General features: G+C 36.0%; 1 long non-coding RNA gene across 3 annotated transcripts in view; it reads right to left on the bottom strand.

Annotated features, from left to right (window-relative positions):
• Window positions 1-27380, bottom strand: part of LOC141570127 (uncharacterized) — a 260003-nt gene that overhangs the window by 190478 nt on the left and 42145 nt on the right. For all 3 annotated transcript variants that reach the window (XR_012494031.1, XR_012494029.1, XR_012494030.1), the window contains exon 2: window positions 26053-26246. This is a non-coding gene — a long non-coding RNA (uncharacterized LOC141570127). The remainder of the gene's footprint in view (window positions 1-26052; window positions 26247-27380) is intronic.

Raw genomic sequence — 27380 nt, 5'->3', positions numbered from 1 at the left:
GGGTCATGTGGCCAAATCTGAACCAATTTCAGTGGCCAAGAGGATTGGTATTCTCATTGTCCAGATCTGGATAACATACCCCATCCCTGGGGTATGTTATCTACGTCAACTATTATTATAGTCACCATAGCCATTCTGACCGGAACTCTGTGGACGCAGAGAGGAAGGATGATCCCCAACATGATCAGGTTTAAGGAGAAGGAACCTTGGGCAGGCAAAACCACCAGAGGTCCACGATGCTAACTCCCAACAGCGTTCCATTGACCTGACTCCCTAAACAGTACACTCTAGGATCAACTCTATTTGTGCAACTGTTAACGCAACTGTTAATGAAGTTGAGACCAAAATGTTTATTTTATGGCACTGACTTGATGTTTTCCACAGTATAGTACCTTACATGCAGTGATGAAACATTTTTAAAAACGAGTATAAAATACATTCTGTTATAGAAATTGCTTTTATTAATATTTTACATGGTTTTCAACTTTTCTATATCTGTGTTATCTGATTTATAATTTAATATGATGACTAGATCAGTAAACATTGTTTCAAAGTTCTAAGATTTGTGTCCCAGTAAACTATCTACTTATCCTCAAATTCTTTTATTATTAAACTCTTTACAGGAAAAAACTATTCAGTACACTTGCTACCATTTTCTCTTCGAGTACCTTTTTTATGAAATCCACTTATAGCACCTACCTACTTACAATAAAATCCTTATACAATAAAATCCTTATATTATCAACTAAAGAGCCTGGTATAATATCCAAGATAGAGATACACTCATCAGCAGCTTGATTCTAATGTGCTTATCACTTCTTAAAAAATTAACTTGGGGCACCTGGACCTTTTAAATAAGTTTCTTTAAAATATATTTGAAATTGTCAATAATAAAAATAAATTTAGCACCCTGATTCAAATTCATACCTGTACTTTTTTCAGCATTTTAATTGTGTACAATTGATCATTTTCATAATTTACCCCAAATATTTTTATTATAAGGTAATAAGTTCTTTAGAGAGCCCTTCACCTAAGTGAGCCTCCTCAGACAAGATCTGCTGCGCTTGAGGTGACTAGTATCATTTCCGATGCAAATGAGAATAGATCGGAGTCTTGTGTGACTCAGAGCCAGATACAGTATTCTTTTTCTTTTTCTTTATTTAGTTTCAGGTGTACAAAACAATGTCATAGTTAGACATTTATACCCCTCACAAAGTGATAACCCCCAACCTACTACCCCTCTGACATCAGTATTCTGAGCCTCCAAATAGTTTAATAGTTGTCAGACTATTAGGAGACCAATTTACCAGGTTAGTCAGCATAAACAACAAGTAACACCTTTTTTCCCCTTTCTTTCTTCCTCACTCCCTTCCTCCTTTCTTTCTTTTCTTTTAAGGAGCATGACATTTATTTGTCTTGGCAGTTAACTAGGTTCTGAGTGGTTGACTTTTTGCTTCTTAGGGTAAATTATGTAAAGGCATTCAATAAATTAATGGTTCTAATTGGAAATATTTATAGTGCTAGATAGAAGTTAGCCACCTCCTTTTCATGGAAAGGTAGCACATATAGAGAAGCAATGGTAACAGCCATCATTTGCCTTTAAATATGTGTGTATATTTAATATTTGGCTACAAAAATTGTGGGGAGACCTGATCTCCTGATAATGGAGAAGGTTCTTCAGGCATTCTAACGGGAGACATCTCCACGGAAGTGTTCTGCTCCATTGCATGAAGAAAGGCTTAATGAGAATAGCCAGAAGGTGACCCTAACCCTCTCTCCAAGAGGAATAGGAGATGATTGCTGAGACGTACCAAAGGGCCAGTGGAATGGCCCTTAGAGCAAAATCAAAGGCTGTGCATAGCAAGGCATAGTTCAATTTTCTGGTTTATCCCGTTTTCCCCTTTGGAGAGATTTCCGTAGAGGCCACATGTCCTGGTCGGGGGACTGATTCACATAGTGGAGAGTAAGCAAGGGGAGAATTGTTCCATTTTACAGACTGGGTAGACAGGGTCTGACTCCAGGGCTCAGCAGCCCAGAGGATGACTTGGGAAACCCATCCACAGTGAAAGGATAAAGGAGCAAATACGGTGCTTATGAGCTTGGACTCCTGGGTCAGAACGACCTAAGATCCAACGGTGGCTTTACCACTCACTAGCTGAGTGACTGGGGAACTTTGCACCTTTCCATGACCCTCTTTCTGCATCTAGAAAGTGGAGATTATAATAGCATCTCTATTGCAGGGGTATTGTGAGTTCCTGGCACATAATTATTCAATTTAGAGCAGGGGTAAAAGAGTGGCCCAGAAAACTGACAATGGTATGGGGAAAGCTGATTGACAGGAGAGGGGGTGAGCTGAATAAGGACACAAGTGTCCCTTTACTGAAGTCAGCCACACTGTCACAGCAGGCAGGGAACAGGCATCTGTCCACACCCACACTGGGCATCCTGTTAGGCAGTTAGCCATCTCCCTAAAAATGGAACATGTGGTCACAGCACAAGACACCTCTGGTCTGATCTTAAGAGTCCCCCAGCAAAGTTTCATCGCAGATTTTAAAATAAAATAAGTCAACACTATGGTTTGAAAATCATTTCCATAAATCATAGGGTCTAGTCTCCCTTACACTAGGCAGAACTCAATTTAAACATTTCAAAAGATATAATATGACTTTAATTTCAAGTATCTGCAGAGAAATAACTTTAACAACCTCATCTGACAAACTATTTCAGAAGCTCACCATCTTTACCTCAAAAAGATTTAAAAAAAGAATCTAATAGTATATAAGGTATACTGTGACCATTTCTAAAGCGTAATGACAGTCTGTCTCTAATGGTCGATTCTTATTCTTTCTGAAGGGTTTATTTCCTTTAACCTACTTCTGGATCAGTACATTGAATCCTTAATGAGAAAAACGTATAACATTATAAGTTAGAGTTCCACATAAAGAGTCATATTTAGAGCATTCATATTTGAATACACAGAAGTGAATTTAAGTTCCAACTTTTCACTCCAGTTCAGTTTGATTCTTGTAAAAGGAGGTAGTAAAAACAGTCTCCTGTTCTCTCCTCTATACCATGGCTTGGTTTCATTGTCCTCAGCCATTGTGCACATTAGAATCACCACCGGGAGCATTTAAAAACTTCTGATGTTTGGGCCGCACCCCCAAAAATTCTGAGTTAATCAGACTGGGGTGTGGTTTGTCATTGGTTTGTTCCTTGAAAATCCTCAGGTGATTCTAGCTGAGTTGAAAGCCGCTACTCTGCAGAATTATACATGCACAGGCATGAAATACTGTTTTCTCTTTCTTTTGTCCTTTAGTTTCACAATTCAGTCATTTTAAGAAAGATTATGATATGAACATGATCTCTTTAATTAAGAATACTTAAATGAGCGCTTAATGATTATGTCTTCTGAGTGATTTAAAGAGGAAAGATAGAGTAACTCCTACAGTTACTATGAAATGGTCTCATAAATTCTAATTTTAAATTATTGAAACTGTGTTCATCAGCTGAGGTGTATATATATGTGTGTGTGTGTATATTTGCTGTAAAGCAAAGCAAAGCATAGAAGAATTTCTATAAAAGTAATTAATGAGCATTTTTGACCTTGCAGGGAGATGTCGTCTGTTTCTCATAATGTCATCACTAGTGTCCAAGGAATCCATGCCTGATTCTTGCATCTCTACCACAGTGCCCTGTAGTAGGCAAAACTCAAGCTTATTTTACTTTCCATTTATAAATAAAAATATCTCCATTTGGTAGCGAGGGCTTGGGTAGTCAGCGCCTCCTCCTGCTTCATATGACTTTCATCTGATCCTGTTTGTGAACTTCTGCCCTTGCTGTTTCCAGGGCAGTGTGGCTTCCTGCTCCTCAGTGTTCCCTGGACATTCATTTGAGAAATATTCCTAAGGCACCTAATACGTGCCAGGCACTATTTAATAAGACCGTGGGCCTGTGGCAGTGAGCAAGACAGGTCAAAAGAGCCGGTTCTCCCATGAAGATTGCACTTTAGAAGGGGAGATGGAGAATGAAGGACAAGTAAATAAAAAAGAAAATGTACTTTGTGTAGTACAGAGACTATAACACATTGCAATTTTGTATTCTATGGAACACGCTTTGAGAAATTCTGGTCTCCTGTGCATCTAAATAAAGTTTCTTCCTCTCTGGTTATCATGAACCCCAAAATGACTTAGTTATTTTCGCCTGAGAAATTTTTAATTTCCCCCTTATCAACAAACTCCTATAGAATTAGGTCTAACTTAATGATTACCAGAATTTCATCTGTTGAAAGCTCACTCCAAGTATTACCTTTTGAAGTTCAGTAAGGAAATGGTGAAAGGGTATGGCCATGAAACCTCAAATGAACTTACTCCTGCTTGGAACTTCTAATATGTTGATTTTGTTCCTCTTGCCTACCATTTTCTGTTGGCCCTGACTCTAAATTTTCTTCATATTCTACTTCTTACATTGACCAGAGATGAGATTTTTGAGCTCCTTCCATTAACCTGGATATTCTTTCTTTTAACCCAGCTCTTGGATTCAGTTTTCCCCATGTCATTTTCACTCTACCCTTCTCAAGTTTTGTAGACAGGTCTGCTGGTTCCCCTGGCAGGTTGCATAAGAGATCTACTCATATTATATTATTGCAATACAATATAAATGGTTTAATATAGGCCAATGAAAAATGCTATGTATCAGAACTCAGCAAAAACATATGCTACTTTCAACTCTGTTAATTATTCAGCAAACATTTATTGACCATCTATTATATTGGAAGATCCACGTGATGTACAAGGGTCACAAAGATGAACAAGATACGGCCCTTCTTCTAAAGAAGGTTACAGTCCTGTGGAAGAGTCAGGTTGCTTAAGCCCGCACAGGATAAGGTCTGTGCTCAGTTGGTTAAACAAAACACTGCTAAAGTGGAGAATCATAACACATAAATAACTGAGGTGTTTAACTTTAATCCCTTCAATATATATTCATTCACCCAACTTTAGACTAGGCTCAAGCCCTTTTCTTCCATTGTTGATTGGAATTTGGCATGGTCCTTCTTGCTTAGCCATAGCACATCATCTATAATTTCTAGTTTCAGGTTATTTAAAATAGAGTAAAAATGTAACAACACTGTAGAAATATCTGAGTACTGAAACCATGTAGAGTTTTGTGATTTCTTTCCCAGTCTTTTACAGTTCTCTTGCTCATACCTATTCTGACAGCACTTGTTTTAGCATCTTATTTTCATAGTCTTTCCAAACTATTCAAATGAATTTTCCAGAAACAAGTCTCTTTCACTTAACATTTCATCAGTTTGGTGTAATTAGGTTTGAGTACAAGCATGACTGACTCTTAGGAAGCACACACCCCACGTGGAGGGAGGCAAAGGCATGGGAACAAGAGAGGGAGCCCTCCCAGCTGGGAGCACTCTTTGTGCCTTGCGTATCTACCACTACATGGCCCAGACAGCAGGGGATGCTCTGCTTCATCTGGCAGGTTGCTTAACACATCTACTCATATTATATTATTGCAATACAATATAAATGGTTTAATAAAGGCCAATGCAAAATGTTATGTTATATCTTAAAAAGATACTTCCCTGATCCCATAAATGTTGTTTTGGAAATTTTTTCTTACTATTTTTGGGGTCTTTGATTGTTTTTAATTTATCTTTTAGAATAAGCAATATATTCCATAGTTCCATAGTTTTTCATTTATCTTTTGGAATAAGCAATATATTCCATAGTGAAAAGTATCTCAGATATACCTGTGCCCCGGTCGCCAGCCTTACTTCCCAGAGGCAACCAACGTTACCAGTTCCTTTTGTGTCCTTACAGAGGTTTCTAAAATGAATATAAAAATGCATCAAACATATAATCATATAAATTGTTTTCTTTTTATAAAAATACAAAACAGTAGCATACTATTACTGCCGCTTCTAGGATGAGTTTTGGCATTTTCTTTCACTCTCTGAGAGAGAATTTTTATCAAGCAGGTCAAGAACTTGTCAGATGCTCTATGTTTAGCTGACTAGGCTTCTAGCAGATGGCCGGATTATGTCCCCATTACTACTATATCTTGATTCTGAGCCAGTTTCATAAAATATATCAAGAACACATCATCTGTTTCCTCTCTGAGGTCAGTTCAACATCATTGCTGTTCGTTTTATCCATTTGTAAGGTATATATTTTGTGGATTTCCTTAAAGGTGTATCTTCTTGACATAAAGTACTGTTATTCCTTCCCTCCTATCAGAGTTTTAGTTATTATTTATTTATTTGATGCATGAGATGAACTATTTCATGAAAATATTTCCAATAAGTCTTAGTATTTTCCATTAGCTTATATAATATATATGTGTATACATGTTGCAACATGTATTCATTTTATTTACAATCCATGTGCTATACATTTGTTTTGGTATTTGAATTTCTAAGTAATATTTTCAGTTTCTTGTAATTATTTTCTCATGTGAATCACTGAGACTTCTTTCAGTCTTATTTTTCCTTTCCATGGCCTATCTGTTGTCCTCTAAAGAAATCACCATCATGGCTTTATTTGGTAGTTTATTTTGCTTTTTCTACATTTTCATTGTAGAGCCTTCTTGAACAGGTCAGCTAACCTCTGGGAAAACACATTCGTTCTTCCTCATTTTTCAATATGCATGTCACCCTAGCCAAGAGCTTATCATACCAGGATATTAAGTCATGATCTAGGCATCTAAGACCATTTCATCAACACTAACTGCCCATTTTAACAACACTAACTATAGTTCCCTTCCCAGAGAGTTCTCTACCTTTCAAATGTCCTACTCCAGTGAAAAAGAAACAATTTTCCTGTCTAAAAATTTACAACCTCTAATCTTTTGTCAGTGTCTATTTTCTGTTTAAGAATGAATAGCTTGCTAATTTGTCAGCTTCATTAATTTATCCAACAAATATTTATTTAGCACCCAGAAGCTGAGTTGTTAAAGATTAAGTTATTAAATTTTACATTTACATTGATAAGTGTTACGTAACAGTATGTTACAAAAGACATGGGAGTAGCAAGAAAGAAGCAACAACTCTGATGCGTAGCAGAGTAGTGGAAGCAAGGAAGAAGGCTTTAAAGAAGATGAAATCTGGGATTTTAGAAATAAGATGGAGTCTGCCAGGCAGGCATGGAAGAAAAGTACGTAAAAGCAGACAGAGGATTTTGTGCAAAAACAGAGATGTATGAACACATATGTAAAGCCTAAACTGAGGCCGCATCACTAGTAATGAAGAGGTGAACACAAAGTTGGGAGACAGCTCAGAGTTAGAATCTATAGGGCTCGTTGGCCATTAGGATACGGGAAATGAGAAAAGGCAGGATTCAAGGATGACTTTGACTCTGGTTATGGGTAGACTGATTGATGGTGAAGACTGATATGAGGAATTCAGGAGATGGGAACAGGTTTAAGTGTGGGACTGATGATAATGAATTCGATTTTGCACATACAGATTTTGAGGTAGCTGTGGGCTATAAGCTGTGAGAAGTATCGGTCTAAGCCCAAGACAGAAAACTAAATAAAACATTAGTGTGGGCAACTGTTAAGGTCATGGGAGCAAAGTTTGCTATGGATTAAGAAATTAATGAGACATAACTAGGTGGGGCATTTTAGATGTGGGGTTAATCTCCAAAATATATTTTAAAAACTCATACAACTTAATACCAAAAAACCAAACAATCGAATTAAAAAATGAACAGAGGATCTGAATAGGCATTTCTTCAAAGAGAATATACAGATGGCCATAGACGTATGTAATAAAAAGATGCTCAATATCGCTAATGATCAGAGAAACGCAAATAAAAACCAATGAGATATATCACCTCAAACATGTTAGAATAGCCATCATCAATAAATCAACAAACAACAAGTGCTGGCGAGGATATGGAGAAAAGGGGACCCTCATGCACTGTTGAAGGGATTCAAATTGGTACAGCCACTACGAAAAACAGCATGGAGGTTTCTCAAAAAATTAAAAATAGAACTACCTTATGACCCAGAAATTCCATTTATGTGTATTTATATGAAGAAATACCAAACACTAATTCAAAAGATATATGCATCCCTATTTATCCAACAAATATTTACTTAGTGTCCAGAAGTTGAGTTGCAGCTTTATTTACAATAGTTAAGATATGGCAGCGACCTAAGTGCACATCAATAGATAATAAAGAGGATATGGTACATATATATAACGGAATATTACTCAGCCATAAAAAAGAATGAAATCTTACCATTTGCGACAACATGGATGGACCTAGAGGGTATTATGCTAAGTGAAATAAGTGAGACAGAGAAAAATAAATACCATATGATTTCACTTATATGTGGAATCTAAAAAAAACAAAATAAACAAACAAAACAGAAACAGACGCATAGATATAGAGACCAAATGGATGGTTGCCAGGGGGAAGGGGCTTAGGGTGCTGGGTGAGAAAGGTGAAGGGATTAAGAAATACAAATTGGCAGTTACAAAACAGTCACAGGGATGTAAAGCACAGCATAGGGAATAAGTACTGTAATACTGCAATAACTGTATGGTTGGTGCCAGGTGGGTACTAGACTTGCCAGGTTGATCACTTCATAAGTTATGTAAATGTCTAATTACCTATGCTGTACACCTGAAACTAATATAATATTGTATGTCAACTGTAATTGAAAAACCTAAATAAGTGGAGCATTTTGTCTTAATCAGTCTTTCAAATAAGAGGTAAAACCAGGAACAATTTTTTTAATCCATTGATCTGTCTTAACAGGCTAGTAATGGGAAAATATACAGTAATAATTACAGTAATATAAAAACAGTGGTAGTAGAAATACCATTTGAATAATAATAGAAAATAATAGAAAGAGTAGAAGGTAAAATAGTGGATTAGAAAATATAGAATAGTAGAATAGAAAATATATATTGTAATGCAATAGGAGGTCCTTTAGACCAAGAACACCAGCTCCAGCACACTTTGCTACTTATAACCATAGGTCTAAATCATTCTTTTCAACCTTTTTTGGTAATTTCCCACTAGAGGCTCCCTGGAAATTCGACAAAGACTGAAAATCAATAAGCCACTTCATAAGCTTCCGTCTGAAATGAACAAATCTCCGTACCCATTCACAAATTAACACATGGTCTGTAATTTCCAGTCATTGCTTTTCTGATCTGGCAATTGGCTACTTTAGTTGGATTTTCACATTGAATGATTTCATGAGTGACAAAGGAATAATGAGCAAAATGGACAAATGATTTCTTATTACTATTAATAGATGATTCACTTATCATATAACTTGGTTGCAAAAGTTATTGGTTATTTAACATTTTCAGTTTCCCACTGAATTCAAAAATAAACTAAAGAAGTTTAATATGTCCTCAATATGTCACTCTAGTAGCTGGGAGTAGTATCGCTCTCATTTCAAACTTTTTAACACAAATATAAAGTGGCCTAATTCATAAAGGTGAAAAATAAAAAATACAAGAGAAAGTACAAGAGTTTCTAGAAATTCCAACACAGACACCAAAAGCCATATATGGGAGAAAGAATTCAGGCAAAGCATCATTGCAAAATGTTGTGTTGAAAGTTAATAGGCCTCTGTTTCATGAGGGAAGCACCCCCACAAGAGAAATGCTCTGAATAAAGTTTGTTTCCCTTGGTTTAATTCAGGCTCTACAGGAAAATTGCCAGGGGTATGACGGAAAGCTAAGTTTTCAGATTTCTTCCACTTCCCTGCCATTTTCAAGGGCAACCTAGACCTGTTGAATCTTTTGGTCTCACAACATTTCTAACACCATGTTCATTTATAGAATGGAAATTGAAGACATTGTAATACAAGTTACACAGGGCAGAACTTTGTGTAATTTAAAATTGTATCTCCAGTAGCTGAGTCAGCACCTGGCCCATTAATTTAATTTGTTAAATTAAATGAATGCATTTTGTTATCTATGCCTAACTCCATTTAACTGTTATAGGCTTTAACTGTCACAAGAAGAAGCACTCCCATATTTCCTTTGCAAGCCTACCCTGGAATCTCAGAGTGACTGAGAGCTCTTCAATCACTGTAGCAAGGGCTATTAGTTTGATGAGCAATTCTTCTTCTAGTCTATCCTATCAAGAGGCCACTGTGATGCCTTCATATTCTTTGTAATTTTAAGGGGGGGAAAAATCACATAAAAACATAGATCTAACAGATGTGTATAAGTATTGTAAAAATCTTTATTTGAAACACTAGTGACAATGATAGTAAAAGCAGCCATAATTTGCAAATTCTGCTTCAATACACGAATTTTTCTTTAAGTAGCTAATAAACTGGGCAAGGAAAAGTGCTGAACTAGTTTCTTTTGCCTCATACAACTTCAGCCAATTCTTGGCATCGCTATATGATTCGTCTTTACAATCCAGGACAGAGGTCTCATTTATACTATATACCCAATCTTCCCTCCTCACTGTTCTTCGTGGCATTTTCCTTATCTCCTTCAGAGATCAATTATTTATCACCTGCTTTATGTAGGTCTTGGAACTACCAAGACAAATAGTATTTAGACTCTCCTTTCAAATCGTTTATAAGCCTATGAAGTAAACCAGCTGTTACAATAACTGCAAAACGTACTCTGGTTGCATATAGGAAAGGCAGGTAACTAACCCTAACTTCCCCCAAAGAACTAGTGCATGGACTGAATGTTGAATGACAAGAAGGGAACTGAGGAAGTAGCATGTGCAAAGGCATGGAACCAAAGGAAGCCACATTTAGGAAGCCGGAAGTAGTTCTTTAAAGATGGACATAGATATTGTGAGATGAAGTCAGCAGACTAGATAGAGGTAAGCAGAACTGGATAAAATCATTCAGCCTCAATGCCATCTGTGGGGACAGAGCCAGGAGTGCAGTTTCCAGGCTATCGGCCTCACGTGGAAAGGTGCTGGCTCAGGTAGTAAATGGCCATAAACTGTGATTGGATGGCCATCAGCTGCGGCTAGTTGACCATCAGCTGTAACCAGTGAGCCATTGGCCACTAATATAACTGCCATGGCTATGTTAGCAGAAAAATAGAGGAAGATGGTGGCTGGGCTGGCAAGCGCGGATTGCAGATGGCAGGAGAGGTCGGTTGACACAGAAGTGGATGGCAGGTTGAGGATAGTGTGGCTCCTGCTTCCTGTGTCTCCAACCCAGCTGCCAGCGAGACTATCTATAGTGGTATGACGCCCCTATCTATGGCTCCATGGGTTTTCCTTTTTGGCCTCACCATATCCTGCGTTCCTATATGGGGAGCGGGAGCTGAGACCCCGCACGACACCCTGCATGACACCATCCTAAGAAGCTCAACTTTAATCTGCACCCTCTACATAGCCATTGAAACATATTAGTTGAGAATAGTATTTCCATAATAGAAAAAGGTTCTCTGATAACACAATTGAAAAACAATACTGAAGGCAAAGCAAGAATGCAGGCAGAAGGACAGGTTAGGGGAAGCTGTTGTAGTATTTTAGGACAGAAATATGTGAACCAGGGTACTGACAGAAAGGAAGGGTAGTTGAAAGCACCCTAACCAGGTAGGAGGACATTACTGCAGTCCTCCAGGGAAGAAACGATGTTGTCCTGAACCAAGGCTGGGGCAGTAAAGATGGGGAGAGCAGCGGAAGGAAATGGATTTCAGAGGTTTTACCTCTCTCAATTTCTATACATGCCTATTGTTTTGAATTTTTCCTTAGAAACTAAGTTTATGTGAGCAAAACTTGTTGGTTTTCCTGTTCCACGGACTGGATCAAAATTGTCTAATGTTACTTTCATTTGGAGTTATTTGAGATTAAGACCTAAATATAAGTAGACTTTAAGCATGCCTTTTATCAACTCTTACCTGGAAGTACATAAAACAATTGAATAATCACAACCCTAGTGAGGTGGCTTTTCCACTGGATGAAAGCAGTTGGTAGAGGAAAGAGCTTGCAGAATGATCCTTTAAAATGTAAATTAAATCACCTCACTCCTACTCAGAATCCTTCCGTGTCTTTTCAGCTGGCTGAGCCAGTGAGCCTTTATTATGGTCCACAAGCCCCACACCAGCAGGCTCCTGACTCTCCAGCCTCAGTTCATCTCCTACTGCTCTTCCCCTCACTCATGCTGGGGCAGCCGTACTGGCCTCCTTGCTGTTCCTCCAAGTCTGCAGGCAAGCGTGGGCATTGAGCACTGGCTCCTCTTGTTTCCCAGCCATCCTCCTGGCTTCCTCCCTCACCTTCTTCAGGTTTTTTCCTTACTTTAGTCACTTTATTTGAAAATCAAATATCCCTCCCACTCAGCACTCTCTGACCCATTTCTATATTTCCGTAATAGTCATCACAATCTAATAAACTTTATATTTCACTTATTTTATTTAGTATATTTAGTATGCTAAATAAGATAAGTGAAATATAAAGTCTCCTACTTTCCAACAACTAAAAAGTAAGTTCCATGAAGGCAAGGATTTTTAATGTTTTTCTGTATCTTTAGTGCTTAGAACAGTGCCAGGCACGTGGTGGGAACCAAATAAATAAAATACTAGATCAGCATGACTGTCAATCGTGGGGATCCAAAGATATCACGGAATGACCAGCAAAATCATTACCATGGAAAAAAACATGCAGTTATTGTTTTTTCCATCCGGAAGCCACTAGCAAAGTCAGATATAGTCTGAACTGTTTCCATCAACACAGACTTATAATAAGGCACTAAAATTAGGACTTGGTTCATAAGAATCCTTTATGATCAGACTTCACCTGACATTTAATGATTATAAAGCTGTTAAATTCTTTAGCAGAGTATAGAATCCATGCTTATTCATAACTGTGGCTCTCTATTCTATCTGGTAACAACAAAATGCTCACTGTTCATTATCACTGAGAAAGCTTTCTGTTGAGAGTGATTCCATTGCTTTCAGCTTTGCAATTAGATATCTTGGGCTCTTCACTTGAAGGTGACTGTATCAGCTGAAGCGATCATCACAATTAACAAAACTAAATTATTGGATAATGCAGCAAAGACCCTTTTTTAATAGTCTGAATATCTGGAAGGTTTTTATTGCTATTTGATTTTGTAACACATAAATGATTGCTCATTGCAAAAAAAAAAAAAAATCAATTAAGACAGAGTTTAAGAGAACAAGTTTACCTTCGCCCCTTCTTGATTCCACACTCCTCCCCAGAAGTAACAAATATTAGCAGTTTGGTATGCATTTTTCTAAGCTTCTTTCCATGCATTTACACAAATACAAATACCTAGAGTATTATTTTTGGAGATTAATATATATATTTGGTGGGGAAAGAGGTGTTGTAAAGTGTTTTCTTTACCTAGCAGTGTGTTTTGGACATTTTTCCACATCAGTGCATACTGAGTTCAACAATCACTGTCTAGATTTATCCCATTTTCTTGGATTAATTATTAATAGTGCCCTCTTTCACTATCAAAAGTAGCCTAATTTGGACAATAAAGTATATGGTCTTCTAATAGAAAGCTACCTGATTAATGAATTCATAGCAGTCTATAAAAAGCCATGTTTTATTTATAAATGGACATTTAGATATCACCCTTTTTGGTATTATAAGCAAGGCTGTGATGAACATCGATATACATATATCTTTGTGCATGTGTATGAATAATTCTATAGGATAAATTCTGTTAGTCCAATTGTGAGGTTAAAGCGTAAATATATTTACATTTTTTAAATACTGTCAAATTGTTTTTCAAACAGCACCCATGTCCCCATACCCTTACCAATTAACCCTAAAAATTATACTTTTTTTTTTTGGCCAATTCAATGGGCAAAATGTCATCTCATTCATTTTTTAATTTACATTTCAGTGATTATAACTGAGGTTGAATTCTTTTTTTTCATATTATTTCATATATTTTGCCCATTTTTCAATGAGATTATTTTTCTTTTATTAATTTATAAGAAAATAATAAATTATATTTTATTCTTTTATACTAAATGTAATGTATAAGTTATAAATATTGTCTCCCAGTATTTCACTTATTTTTCTCAATAGCATGGAAAAAAAGTGCCAATTCCACAGTAACACCCACCAATATTTTGATTCTACAAAACAGGTTAAAATATATATAACTCAAAACACAATGTCAAACTTTCTTATCTTCTGAAGTGACTATGTGTGTGTGTGTGTACCCCAACCATACACAAGTATTATGAACTATGGACAGGTATAGACTGCCAACTGAATATGTGACGAATCATTTTATTTGTATATATCATTACTTCAAATTTTATATCAATTCCTTACTTTTTCAAAACAAATATTTTATTTAAAATTTTGAGTGAGTAAAACAAACAAATATATCTTAAATGTAAATCATTCTAGCCCCTACACATAAAATCTCATCTCTTTGGAGGAAGCAAAACTTAATCAGATTCTTTTGCATTTTTCATGTTTTGACTATATCTCCTAATTTTATCTTCCACAAATTTCATCAGGGTTGAGTTAACCTTAACTTTAAGGTCACAATGGATTGCAGTGTATGTCATCCTAGCATGAAATTGATACCTGAAATGTTACTCATGTCATTTTTTTTAATGCATTAAGAAATGGAAAAGAAGAAATGGCTTCCTCATCTGGAGAAAACGTTTAATGATTTCCAGAGGGACAGAGTACTGTTAATTTTTAATAAATAAATAAAATTATATATATATGAGTATACAATTTTGTGTATAATTTATATATGCATTATATGTATATGTAAACACTCTATTCAATATTCTGCATGCAAAAGATTTCCCCAAAATGCTTTCTCAAATGAGTACATGCTGTTTGCTACACAGTTGGTTGTCAAATAATCTTTCTCTTTTGGTTCTATAAAAAAGCTAATCAGTGAGGTATTGTGTTGTCTCTAAATAAATACACCATTCATTGATTAACAAAAATTAAATATAAAAACTGATATTAACAGCAGCAGGAATTCTAATTAATAACATGGAATTTGTCCTTTAAATATACTAGGCTTTGTGTTTTATCAAAATCCCATTGCAACTAACTATAGGCATTATAATTAGATTTCAGTGTTTTCATTATAACTTGATTTATGTCTAACAAGTCCTCATCATTTGCATACTTTTAAACAGGTAATACAAAGGCCAAATCTGGGCTGTTCAAATGATACCATAGAATAGCAACTGGAAATAATTGATCTCTCCCTGTTTAGGGTCAACTTTATAAACTATGGTAAATTAGCTGAACTGAAACATTCAGGCACCTGTCCAAATTATCTTTATATGGGTACAGACATATTCTCAAACAAGACTTCAAAATTATTAAATATTCTTTTTACAGTAATTATACTCCTCTGTCCACTTCGCATAAAGATCACCTGCCCTAATTTATGATATTCTTCTTACTCTAAGACTCTCCACAGAGGTTCACTAATGACAGTCTAGGTATAAGAAATAAAACTTGGTTTTTCTGCCATTTGACTCTGTGTTATTGTTATAATTCCCTCAGCACAGATTCAAGTTGTAATTGTTATATTAGATGAGATTGGAATAGCAGTATCTTGTTGGCTCATTCCTCTAAGTATTTCAAAGCATTGTCATCTGCAAAAAGTGATTATCTGACTTCTTCATTCCCAATTTGGATGACTTTTATTTCTTTCTCTTGCTGTTTGCTCTGGCAAGGACTTTCAATACTATGTTGAATAACTGGTGAGAGGGGGCATCCTTGTTTTGTTCCTGATCTTAGAGGAAATGCTTTCAGTTTTTTACCTTTAAGTATAATATTGGCTGAGGTTTGTCATACATGATGTTATGTTGAGATACTTTATTATGTTGAGGTACTTTCCTTCTATACCTATTTTATTAGGTGTTTTAATCACAAATGGATGTTGTATCTTGTCAAATGCTTTTACTGCATCTATTGATATGATCATGATTTTTATCCTTTACTTCGTTTATATCACATTGATTGATGTGCATAAGTTGAACCATTGCAACCATTGACAGACACTTCTCCTAAGAAGACATACAAACGGCCAACAGATACATGAAAAAATGCTCAACTTCACTAGCTATTAGGAAAATGCAAATCAAAACCACAATGAGATACCACCTCACACCTGTTAGAATGGCTATGATCAACAAGACAAGTAATAGCAAGTGTTGGAGAGATTGTGGAGAAATAGGAACACTTATACAATGCTGGTGGGAATATAAATTGGTATAGCCACTATGGAAAACAGTATGGAGGTTCCTTAAAAAATTAAGAATAGAATTACCATATGACTCAGTAATCCCTCTTCTGAGTATATACCAAAAAAAAATCTGAAAACATTTATCTATAAAGATACATGTACCCCTATATTCATTGTAGTATTAGTCACAGTGGCCAAGACATGGAAACAACCAAAGTGTCCTTCAATAGATGACTGGATAAAGAAAATGTGGTACATATATACAATGGAATATTACACAGCCATAAAAAGATGAAATACTGCCATTTGCAATGACATGGATGAATCTTGAGATTATCATGCTAAGAGAAATAAGTCAGACAGAAAAAGTAGAGAACCATGTGATTTCATTCATACATGGGATATAAAACTGAAAGTAACAAATGAACAAGACAAATAGATGAAAACTCATAGACACAGACAACAGTTTAGTGGTTACCAGAGGATAAGAGGAGAGTGGATAGTAGAAGAGGGTAAAGGGGGTCAAATATATAATGACAAAAGGAGATTTGACTTTGGGTGGTGAATACACAATGCGATATATAGATGATGTATTACAGAATTATATACTTGAAACCTATATAATTTTATTAACTAAGGCCACCCTGATAAATGTAGTAAAAATTAAAACAATAATAAATTAATTTAGCAGGTTAAGAAAAGCATTGTCATCATAGCAGGAGCTTTCATGATAATCATGATCATCTTTAAAGGACTTGAGTGAAAAATTTTAAAAAGCAAAAAATATTTTTTAATCCCTTAGAGTAAATAAAGCATTAGTCACATCCAAACCCACCCAAACCCCAATTTGATAGAACTCAGCTTGTTTTCTGACAGATGTGATTGTAATTTCTAGAATGCAGTTCTTAGGAAAGAAATCATACACATATTTTAAAAGTAGATATTGATTTGAAGGTTTTTAACAGTCTGCAATTAAGGTGAAAATTTGGCATCCTTGAATGGTTTTCTCCATCACCAATTATTAATAGCTGTATATTGAAATCAGAATCAGTAGATTAAATGGTTTTTCCTATATGCCATCTGCTAATACTGAGAAAAGAAAGTATTCTAATTCAGCCCTTCATTTATGACAATGAACGAGCCTGTTAGTCATTTAAACATATCAGCTCACTGTTGCTGCTCATGGTGAATCCATACAAGGGATTTGGAGTTTGAGAAAACTAGATTATATTTCAGTTCTACCACTTCGTAATTATGTGACCTAAGCAAATTGTCACCACTCTCCAAGTCTCATAAAAATAGAGATAATACTTACTTCATAAGTTGTTACGACAATAAAATGTTAAATGTTCAACAGAGTGCCTGGCACATTTTAAGCATTCAAATAGTGATGATATTTTTGTTGTATCTTTTCTTTGGTGGTTTATTTTACAATAAATGATTATGGTCCTTCATTATCTTTGAAAACCATGGTAGGATTTAACTCTCATACCAACATGCACCTATAAAATTGGGGCAGGGGAGGGAATGTAAAGTCCAATTGGCTAGGGTATCTTTTGAAATGAGTATTTTTACACGTTGCTTGTGAAAGTATGTGTGGGTATATTCCTTCTGAAAAGCGATTTGGCGAAATATGTCAAATATCTTAAATATATTCACATACTTCAGATCACTATTTCCTTTCCTATAATCTATCCTAAGTTTTTAGTAATAAAGATGTCCCCTGAAAAATTACATATGATACCAAAAGTCAGAATCAACTTACATATTTACTAGTTTTTAATTATGGCTCAAAGATAGGCACAGAAGTACAACTAAAACTCCAGACATCTATAAAATAAACATGACTTTGAAAGGTAGAGATAGGGCTCAAAACAGAGGAACGGCATGGCAGTGAGTTCCTTGGGGTTTCTATTTTGCTGGAGAAGCAGTAACCTGTGCTAATAAACACAGACAGAAGAGAAAGAAAGAAAAAATCCCCAAGAAGAGCCAATTCTCTCTAACCAAAGGATTAGGAAAGGAATTGCCTAGCAAGATAGAAAACTTGTAGACAACAACCACCCCTACTCCAACCAACCTGGACTGAGGGAGAGAGGTACCTCATTACTGCTCCCCACTTCGTCCCCACCAACACTAGTTCTGTGGGGGAGGGGTGCCTTGTTACCACTAAGTGGCTGTGGCAGTCCCAATGGGCTTCACTGACAATGCTTTCCCCCTAAAATCAGGAACAATACAAGAATGTCCACTCCCATTACATTTATTCAAAAATGTACTGGAAATTTTAGCCATGGCACCTAGTCAAGAAAAAGAATTAAAGGAACACAGACTGAAGAGGAAGAAGTAAAACTATCTACGTACCTACAAATTCAATGCAATTCCCATAAAATCCTAGATGCGTTTTCTTTTTTCCCCAGAATCTAACAATCTGATCCTAAAGTTCCTATGGAAATGGAAAGGACCCAGAATTGCCAAAACAATCCTGAAAAAGAACAAAGTCAGAGGACTTCCTGATTTCAGAACTTACTACAAAGCTACATTAATCAAGACAGTGTGGTACTGACAAAGGTAGACATAAATCAAGGAAATAGAATTGAAAATCCAGAAATAAATTTACCTTCAACTGCTTTTTGATAAGGGAGCGAAGACAATTCAATGGTGAAAGAACAATTTTTTCAACAAATGGTGCTAAAGAACCAGATATCCACAGGCAAAAGAAGGAAGTTGGAACTCTTCCTTATACCCTACATAGAAATTAACTCCAAATGGATCATAGACCTGAGTGTAAGAGCCAAAATTATAAAACTCTTAGGAGAAAACATAGGATTAAATATGTGTGACCTTCAGTCAGTCAAAGGTTTTTAAAATGTGACACCAAAAATGCAAGTGATAAAAGAAAAATAAATGGAAATTAATCAAAACAAAAAACTTTTGTGCTATGAATGATACCATCAAGAAAGTGAAAAGACAAACCATAGAATTGGGGGAAATATTAGCAAATCGTTTATCTGATAAAGGACTTGTATCCAGAGTGTATATGTATATCTCTCGTGACTCAATGATACAAAGATAACCAATTTAAGAATAGGCTAAGGATATAAATAAATATTTCTTCAAAGAAGATATAAAAATGGTCCAAAAATACATTAAAAGATGTTCAACATCATTAGTATTTAGGAAAAGGCAAATCAAAACTATTTCACTAGAATGAGTACAATTTTTTAAAGAACACAAAAGAACAAATATTGCCAAAAATGTATAGAAATTGGAAACTCTCATACATTGTTGGAGAGTATGTAAAATGGTTCAGTCGATTAGGAAACCTGTTTAGTAGTTCCTTAAAATTTTAAACTGGAGCTCCCATATGACCCAGCAATTTCACTCCAAGGTGTAACCCAAGAGAAATGAAAACATACATCTCCATAAAAACTTGCACACAAATGGTCATAACACCAATAGTCATAATAGTTAGAAAATGAAAACAATCCAAATACCCATCAACTGATGTATGGATAAATAAAATGTGACATATCCAGAATGAAATACTATTTGACAATGGAAAGGAATAAAGTACTGATACATGCCACATATGGATGAGCCTTGAAAATATGATGCTGAGTGAAAGAAACCAGTCACAAAAGACCATATATTTTATGATTCCATTTATATTAAATGGCCAGAAGAGGCAGATCCATAGACACATAAAGTAGATTAATGATTGCCCAAGGCTGGGGAGCTGCAGAAGGGTTGAGAGAGATAGGAGGGAGGGGCTGGAATTAATTGTTAATGGATGTGAGGTTTTTCTCTTGGGGTGATAAAAATGTTCTAAAACAGTGTGGTAATGGTTGCGCAACTCTATGAATATACTATCGAATTGTCTACTTTAAATGGGTGAATTTTATGGTATGTCAATTATATCTGAACAAAGCTATTAAAAATACCAACATGTTAAAAGCAAAAAAATTTAATGACACAGGCAAATTATTATGTGATAATGTTAAGAAAAAAGCTGAAGGCAAAATTTTCTGGCTGTATATGTTCAACCACGTGTGTAAAAATAAGTCTGAAAAGAAATATGCCAAACCAATTATAATGGGGTTTCCCTTTACACCTTTGTATTCTGTCTAAATTTTCCACATGTATGAGTATTTCAGCTAAAAGTAAAAAATGTTAAACAATAAAGACAATTACAGCATTTATTTCCTTTTACTAATTCAGTTAATAACACATTAATTTCTAATGAGAGTCTGATTATGCTGAACCAGGTTAATGCTGCTATGGAGTTAGCCTAGAATTTCCAGATAGGCTTTCAAGATAATGGGATTGGGGGGTGGGGATGGGGGTAAGTGGCCCATCAAGCCGTCATCTCTTGAGCCTTAAGAGAAGTCACTTACCAAAGTCCCTGTCAGATCTGTTATCCAGCTAGTAGGTCAAATAAAATTACTTAGATGAACACAAATAGGCATTTTTCACAATCACCATTATTTACAGATGCAAACACTGTGAAATATAGTATTTAAACTCATCTGGGATTTAACACTATTTCCATAATGAGTATTCAAAAGGATGACTCAATAGACCCTCTAATCGAACATGTAATAGCTTTTAATAATCTAGGGACTTCTTCAGTTATTTTAATTAAAATCAAAATTGAGAAGTAAAAATTATAGTTTTCTTTCTCTGTAAGGTTAACAGTAAATGGCCAAAGAACGTACTCATAGCAAACAAATTTTCACTGGTTTGTATAAACAAGACATTATATCTGATCTAAAGAGTAATAACTCAAGAAAGGAAATATATGGATTTGTTTCAGATTCAAATGTAGATATATGATCATGACATTAAGAAACTGACTATTGATTTGGTGCTGGTTTTGCACTGATAATGAAATAAAATTAAAAAAAACCCTGTGCCAACATAATTTACCCTATCTCCTAAATATTACATTTTTCTATTTTGGAGCTAAAGCAAGCAAGAAAGAATGTTGCTTTTTGTTTGCTTTTTACATAACTCTATACCAGTTCAAAAGAATTTTTAACTTTAAAAATATTTTCAAATATTTTAAATTACTTGTCATATAAATTTTTAAAAGTTGTTTGAACTAAAGTCAAACTCATTTTGAGTATGTAAACACAATCATTATCTTTATCACATTTTACATTTCCTTTTTTAAAGCAGGCATTTTCTACTCTTGAAATATGAATATAGTTAACAAGCTACCAAAGAGAACTTTTGTTGTAACTCAAAGAGATCGCAATAGTGTTAACTGAATTTCATCCTTCCTACTCCAAATTACTCTGACACAGCACATGCAATCATGTGGCTTTATTTACAGTTTCCCCTTCCTGCACCCCTAGATCACTATGATTTAAAAGCATGGGTTCATGGTTTTTCTGAAAGATTCTAAGCATAATTACAAACAGTAGCAGAGAAAACACACCAATAATACCACTATGGCCTTAGTGACCACCTCTTTAGACACTGATCATATTCTGCTTGGTGTTACCATTATTTTGTTTAAACACAGTCAAGCTGTGTCTTGTTCATTTTTCTATCCGCCACAGTACCTAACTATGCACATTGTAGGTGCTCAGTAAAAATTTGCTAGGCAACTGACCAAAGAAATGAATAACTAATAACTGCAGCCATGCTTCTACTCAGAAGAGAAAAGTGGAACAAATCCACCTCTATGCCTTTTCCAGATGACATGAAAAATTAGATTCTAATGGAAGTAGTCTGGATTTCGCTATGACTAATTAAGGTCCTTCTCAATTAACTTTACTCTCAAAATCACAAATTGGAAGGAGAAAAAAGTATGAGTTTGCCTCTTAATTTCTTATAAGTTTTTTTTATTATTATTATTTTGATGAAGAATGAATGACTTATAGAGTTTGGGGGGTTCAGAGTTGAAGGTCTTGGGGAGTGTTGTTTTGTTTCAACATTGAAGTGCATTCTCTAATCCCTTCTTTACACACACACACACACACACACACACAAACACACACACACACACACACACACACACAATAAGGTGTTATATCTGAAGTTTCAAAGTACCTCCTAACTTAAACCTGGTCCTTAAATGTTGGTGCTTCCTAGGGTTTTGTCTTTGGCCCACCTCTCTACCGACTCTTCATGTTCTCATTGAATGATGATATTCACTTCCAAGGTTTTAACTTCCTCCTATATGCTTAGAAATTCTAAATCATTACTTCTAATACTGACCTTTTCTTAAACCTCAAATGTATATATCCAGCTGCCTAGTAACATCTATACCTGGATATTTCTTACTTTCCTAATTCAAAATTTTCAAAAACTCATCTCCCCACTTGCTAACACACACCTAAATAAATTAATTAAAAAAAACAAAAACTGGCTAAATCTCTTCTCTCAATTATTAGTATTTCCATTTATCTAGTCAGAAAAGACAAAAAAAACCTAGGGTTTAGTCTAGGTCTGCTTTGGAAAACTATCGTCCATAGCTCTGTTTTCATAAACAATTTTATTGGCACACAGCAATGCCCATTCGTTTATGTATTGTTGATGGCTACTCATAATACAATGACAGAGTTGAGTGCAATAGAGGACGTATGGCCCACAAAGCCTAAAATATTTGCTATCTCTCTCTCTCTCTCTCGGCAAAAGCTGGCTATTTTCTCCGCCTATATATTTCTCAAATCCCTACCACCTCTCAAACTTGAGGTCTCATCATCTTTCACCTGAACTATTGCAACAATGTCCTAACCCCATCTTTCACCTACCCTCAGAGTGATACATTTAAAACACACATTTGTTATAATGTTGGGAGACAATTCTTCATGGGTCTCTAACAAATCTGCACATCTTGTGAGCAGAGGTACTGACAGTTTTTGTCCAGATTGTCTTTTCAACAATATTTGTATAGCAAACATCCTTGGAAGATAGTGTCTCCCTCCAGGACAGAGAGCAGATTTGTTTGCTGTCCAGTATAATAAAGATCATATCTCCTTCCAGGGCATGTTTGCATGCATCTCTCCTGTAAAATATTGGGGAATCTGAAGCTTGGGTTTTCTTGGCAGCATGCAAACCCACTTTGCACACAACATCCACCTGCGCCTTCCTTCCTGCTTCCCCCATGGAACTTAAGAGGGCAAGGAGAGCCCGATAAGAACTTGAATCGCATGCTGCCTGCTGTGCCATGAGTAACAAAGTCTTTTGTCTCACCCAGGTGTCTTATGTCCAGACATTCATGAAAGTGTAGCAAGCTAACTTGTTGGCTTGCAAGGTTAAAATCTCAGACCCTTCACAGTTCTTACCATTCAGTCCTTTCCAGTTTCTCTCCATCAGCAATAGACTGAAGTCCAGGTGCCTCAGCCCCGCATAGGAGGCCCTCAGTGACCAGGTGGACCTGTCTCTCTAGCCTCATCCTCTACCATTCCCCACCTCACGTCTACTCATGGTCCACAGCTGTTCACAGCTCTCCCATTAGCACGTCCTATTCTGTGTCTTCCCATCTTAGCTCATGTTGTACCTTCTGCCTGAATCGTCTGCTACTTTCCCCAACCACACTTCCTCTTTTCCAATTCCCCAACCCCAGGCTAAACTCAGAGCCCCTCCTCTGGGTTCCCAGAGCACCCTGAGAACAACTCAATCATATCCTTGTCATATTTTGGAAAGTGTCCATTGTGTGCTTCTGAGACGCCTGAGACCCTGAGCTTTTTGAACAAGGAGGCTGTGTCTTCTTCATCTTCATACCTCAGCACCTCATTTGATGCCAGCACAAGTGGATGCTCAGTAAATACTTGTTGAACGTATCAGAACTGAAATAACCTAAATGGATGCATTAGCCCTACTGCCCTTAATTCTCACTTTGGAGGGGGAAAAAATAATCCTTTTCACTTGTATTCTTAAATTGGGAATATTGTTTTCCTGCTTCATTTTTAAATGCTATTTTCCCTTTTAGGATATGATTTATTATGACTCAACTTCCAGAAAAGGTAGGAATTTAAGAAAATGTTCTATAGAGTACTGATATTTCTCCACATCTAGTTTTATTCTCCAAACTATATTGGATTAGTCCACTGATTCTTGATATCAGTAACTGGAAAGAAAAGCAGTTCAATGCTTTAACAGTAAGCGCTTGAAGAATGTACTAAATAATGTCAGAGAATATGAGCCACACGGATGGACCCAGCCTGGCCTGAGTGCCAACTCCTGGGCAAACGCCCTGGTTAGGGCACTGTCCTATCAGCTCGAGAGGAAATCATTTCTAGTCTTTAATTAACTGGGTGGGACAAGGTGTCACACTGTAGGGAGACTGCCCCCGTCAGATTTTTCAGGACCGTCTCATGGAAAGTGTGTGCTGAGGACTTCACATTGGAAAGCACACAGACAGCTCTGCCCCAAGTCCTTTTGAAACATCCCCAAGTGCGTTGCTGGTAGCAGTGAAAGAGTTAGTAAGTGGTGGAGACTGTTTACCATTCCCTTGATTGCTGTAGGGAAGGATTTATGCTTAAAAAAAAAAAAAAAAAAAAGGAGATGAAAGCAAAAGAAGGGTGGAGTGAAGAAGAGACCACTGTCGGCATCCTACATTTTTCAAAGCTCCTTCATATGGCTTCACTGATGCAAATAAAATAATTCCAGGCAATGCCGCTTCTTATCTAGAGGCTAACCTTGGTATGCTGAGGCTTCCAGATAATCCCCCCACCAGCTCAAATGAAGCCGTCCACGCTGCAGCAAGCCCACTGAGCACTGCATTATGCATTCCAACCAAGAAATGTAATGCCTAATGAAACTTGGCTAAAATACCCCTACAGTGAGTATTTTATTGGGTACAGTATTTATACACACTCGGGGGGAAAAACCTTGTCTCGGAGCTTTCCATTGTCCTTTCCAGATAATATAATCTCTTGTCCCTCCCTCTGAACCTGGATTAAGAAATTTAACCTGAACAAATCAAGCAATCCTAAAACTGCTGTCATCAAAGATACTTTTTTTTTTTAATATGGTGGTAGAAAAGGGACATGTTCTGCCTTCACTTCAAGCCACATTACAAAACCGAAAATATCCCTCTCTCTAGTTCAAAGGCAGAGCCCTAGACTAAATTCAAAACCATACTGCATCAAGACAACAGCTTCACAAAACCTAACTCCTCCTTTTCTGAATCCCTTGCTTGCTACCCGTGGAAAGTGCAATGCATCAAACTACATAAATATAATCCGTCAATGTGTTAACGAATTAAAGACTTGAGAAATATATATTTAGACTTCATATGAGTGGGAGTGACTTCAGAATTTGAAATATATTACTGAAACATTTGGCTACAAAAAAAAGTAACAGAAAATATTTACTATGAGAACATATTTCTCATCATCTTGTGAATACTTTGGTATTGGATAGAAAGTCTAAAAACTCCTAATCTCTTGCTTTCCTATAAAAATATTATGGTTAGCATATCTTTTTCAAGACAGCAGGAAAAAACTTCCAATAACCTCATGGCAAAGATAAAAGTTTACTGTCTATTTCGAAAGAGACCAGTAGTGACACACACATATGTATGAAAACATTTTTGTTTGTTTCCTAAAATCGAAATTTTATGAAGGAAAAAGTTCAGAATCTTGAAAATTAATTAAGGCACTCATCAAAATTCTAAGTGTACAGATGCTCTGCAAGGAAATACGTTCAAAATAGTCAGAAAGTAGCTTTCCAATAATGTTGACAATGCAAGATTATCGCAATATTTGCCAAAGACAATTGCAACAGAAGAAGGCTTGCATATGAAATTCATTAGCTCTAATTTCTCCGGAACATCAAGGGGATTAAATTCATTTGCATCAGTCTCTAGTATTAATCCTGAAGATTTTATTAGCTGCTTGCCAGCACTGTTTTAGAAGTACTTACCATGTTCTGAGATTTTAACATCACAGGTGCCAGGAAGTTTCAGCAGAATATTGTAAAATCACCATTCTTCCAGGCTTGGATCCCTACGGCAGCGCTGTGGCCAGGTTTGTTGTGGGTTGTCCCAGGCAGCGGCTGTGCTGAGAGTTACAGTGGGGAATGTTCTCCATTTAATGGGGCATGGTCAAGTGCGTTAGCTATGAGTAAATAACAGACAAGGTTAAATGGCCACTGCATTCAAAACATTTATTGTATGAAAGTTCGTGCTTGACTAGCTCAAGTATGCTTATTATAATAGCTAAGGGAAAAAAATTCAGATGGTGTCTGGTTACAAAAGTCTCCTGGCAATGGGAAAATCTGTAGTTTATTCTGCAGATCTCTACCCTCCTCCCTAAATACCACTCCCGTTGTTTTAACAATGATTATTTTAAGATTCAAATTCTGCGCCTGTAGGATGCATGATGTACAAGGTTGTTTTCATGGTTGTTTGTTAATTCTACTATCTCAGAGACACTAATTCTTCTGACTCATCACAGCTTTTTATTTTTCCCTCTCAAGAGTTCTATCATATTGTACATTAAGTTTACAGTATGTTGATATTTTTCAGTTGTATTTTACAGATTCATTTTAAATTTAAGTTCTTATCATAGTTGCATCCTTTAGTTGTTGGTTGGCATTACAGCAGTTTTTTCAGGGCAGATAAAAAGCACATGCATTTCAGCAGTCCTAAGAATTCTGGTCTTTGAAGTGAGATCCCACTCATTCTAAAGAGGAGTTTTAATGACAAGCCTAATTCCAAAGCAAGGATTTAAAGACTTGCAAATGACCCATAAGAAACTAGAAAAGTATTCTGCTTATAGTCAGTGCTGCAGATATAACAATTTGGGTTTCATTATTTTTTATGACAAAGGAAATGTGAATATAAATTAGCCCTTTGTTTCTTAGAGGAAAAACAGTGGCTATCTATAATTAGGAACCATATTATTTTAATTTTAAACCCGAAAAATTTAAATTGATGACTGAAATAAAAAATTCCAGCTATGGCTAACCCTTTAAAAAAAAAAAAAAAACTTTCTTCACATAACTGGCATTATTGAAGACAGGCTAGTTTCTGTCCAGTCTACTGAGAATGTTCAAAAGCAGCAATAACATTTGTTTTCTTAATGCAAAGGGATCAGTCTTGTCACCAAAATGTTAACCTATTTATCCAGATTTATCTGTCTAGATTCTTATTTCCAAATGCATTTGAATTTAAGCCACTCATAGTTCTGACACATTTTATTTGCATAGTAGATTATTCTGCTGTGTTAAAAATTCATCTTCAATAAAAT

Source organism: Rhinolophus sinicus, linkage group LG02, assembly GCF_036562045.2.
Source record: "Rhinolophus sinicus isolate RSC01 linkage group LG02, ASM3656204v1, whole genome shotgun sequence".
Classification (NCBI taxonomy): Eukaryota; Metazoa; Chordata; class Mammalia; order Chiroptera; family Rhinolophidae; genus Rhinolophus; species Rhinolophus sinicus.
Note: the sequence above shows the minus strand (reverse complement) of the source record. Positions and strands in the feature narration are given on the sequence as shown.